Genomic DNA, 2,710 nt, shown 5'->3' with positions numbered 1-2,710 from the left:
TCCTGCTGCACTGGAGCCAGTGTCAGGTCTGGGTGGGCTGGGCCGACTAAGCAGAGGGTGGCCGCCCGCCCGCCGGCCCACTGGCTGCAGATGGGGCCCAGCAGGGAAAGGTCACGCAGCCCTGTGAGGCCGGCAGAGAGTGGATATCAAAGCTCCTCCGAATTAAGAGGTTTTCCCCATTGCCTGGAATTTCACAGCCCAGTGGCCAATTTCTAAGTCATGCACGTTAATGGACCGCTAATGAGGGACCCACCGGCAGGGACAGGGAAGTGTCCCCCCAGCCCCAAGTGGAGATTAAGGACTACAAAGCCCCCAGCCGCCGATGAAGGGCCCTTTATCTCCTTTCTCAGGAGGCTGGATGTGGGGGGAGTGGGACTGACTTGGCCTCTGTGGCAGGCCGGGGAGAGCTGTGTGAATACTCCGTGTGGCCCCCGCCCTCTCGCAGCCTGGGCAGTGCACAGGCCCTGCCTGCAGTGTCACCCGCAGCCCCCGCCTTCCCTGCTGTGTCCAGTGCCATCTCCACACGGTTTAGTGACCCTCCAGCAAGTGAGACACAGAGTTTAAGCCTTTTCCCAGCTCAGCGCTGACGTAGGTCTCTATCCTAGGGAACCCCAGTCCCCTAGGGCCCTTCCCGGGAGCACTGGCTCATGCACCTGCCACTGGAGTCTCCACTTCCCAGAACAGCCTCCCAGCCCTTCACCAATGGTGCACAGACATCCCCTCAGCCCCCACACCTTCTCCAGGAAGCCCCTCCAGATTCACCTTCATTCTCGGGTATCATAGTCCAGTCCTTCTCCCATTGGGCTGGGGTGGTTTGTCTCATCGTGAGCTCCCCACGGGACTGTCCCCTTCTCTGGAGGAGCCTTCTCTTTCACCTTTGAGCTCCAGTGCCTGCATACAGTAGGTGCTCAGTCAATCAGTGTTTGTTGAATGACTGATGAGAACTCAGATCTCAGATGTGAGGGGTGTAATGGGCTGGATGGTGGCCCCCAGTAGACATATTTATGCCATGTCCTGGAGCCTGTGACTGTTACCTTATTTGGAAAAAGGGTCTTTGCAGATATAATTAAGGATCTTGACATGGGATCATCTTGAATTATCTGGGCGGGCCTTCCTGAAAAGAGAAGACAGAGGAGAAAGCTTGGGAAGATGATGCTGGCAGACGGCAGCGATGCAGTCACAAGCCAGGGAGTGCCTGAGCCCCCAGGAGCTGGAAGAGGCAGGAAGAATCCTCCCTCCATGGCGTCCAGAGGGAGCATGTCCCCATTTATACCTCGACCAGCTTCTGGCCTCCAAGACCGTAACAGGATAACTTTTTGTTGTTCTAAGCCGGAGTCTGTGTTGGCAGCCTCAGGAGCCTAATACAGGGGAACAATCAAACGACGCTCCCTTTCCTTTCTTTTCTGGCGTCTGTGTTTTCATTCATTCATTCTCTCACACACTCACTCATTCAGGCACTGTCAGAATCCTTGTGGGGCCGGCGGCCCTGGGACATTGCAGCCTCTGAAAGGAGCCTGACTCAGGGTGAATCCCAGCCTTGTTGCTTGTCAGCTGTGATGCTGTGAGCCACGTGCTCCACCTGCCTGAGCCCAGTTCCTGCTTGGTGCGGGGTGGGAGTTGGGGGGAACAGTGGGGACACGCGCTTGGGAATCCACGTGACCTTATCCAGGCCGGGTTCTCAGCAGCACACTTAAGCAGCAGTGGCGTCAATGCTATCCGGGTCACTGTCCAGCCTCGAACTCCGGGACTGCAATCCCAGCTCCCTGTACTTGCCCCTGCTGAGAAGCCAGCCACCGACTCTGATGGTTGGGCATTCGTGGAGCAGCCGTTGTGTGAGCCACAGAGATTGGAACCTGCCAGCTCATCAGAAGGTGACAGGAGTCAGGGGGTTGAGACCGTTAGAAACCACATGAAAAAGAAGCCTTTGGGGATGATCTGGTGTGGGATAGATAAGGACTGATTAGATGCAGCGGGGGACTCTGGGCATTGAAAATGTTTAACTGAAAGCAGTGCTTCTCAATGAGGGGCCGAACCAGCAGCATTGGAGTCACCTGGGAACCCGTTAGAAAGGCAGGTGCCCCGGCCCCGCCCCGGAGCTACTCAGTCAGAAACACGGGTTGGGGCCTGGTCGTCTGTTTGAACAAGCCCTCCGACGGATTCTGATGCAAACTGGAGTTTTAAGAATGCGGGTGAGAAGGAGCCTGGGTTCCAGGAATAAATAGTCAAATTCCAGATCTGACCTGCATGTGCCAGCATTTTCCGGAATGGGGCCGTCTCGGATATTCTGCCCCCTTAGCTAACCACATATCAGTTTGGAGAGATGTCTCACTACTCAAGCGTGGCCTAGGGACCAGCAGCCGCCGCCGCCTCCAAGCTTTCAACAAGCCCCGTGGGTGACTCGTGTGCGTGGGATTAGCTCTCAGGCACACCTGCAGGAGTTGGGTGGAGGAGGTAAAGGAAGCCACCTTGGAGGCAGCACCTGCAGACGGTGGAGCCTGTTCTGCAGCTGAGGAGGCTGGGCTCAGTGCGCTTTTCACACCCCTTCCCTTGGGCTGGGGGCCTTGGCGAGGCATCTGAGGATGGAGGTGCTGCAGAAGCTGCCATGAGATCATGGTGCCTGCTCCCCTGCCCCATGTTGCTACTAGCTGAGCTCCCTGTCACCCTCCAGGGCAGCTGAGAAAGCTCCACCCCCGGGGCCGGGCCTGCAGGG

This window comes from Mandrillus leucophaeus, unplaced genomic scaffold, assembly GCF_000951045.1.
Source record: "Mandrillus leucophaeus isolate KB7577 unplaced genomic scaffold, Mleu.le_1.0 Scaffold10, whole genome shotgun sequence".
NCBI lineage: Eukaryota > Metazoa > Chordata > Mammalia > Primates > Cercopithecidae > Mandrillus > Mandrillus leucophaeus.
This window is presented reverse-complemented; position numbering follows the sequence as displayed.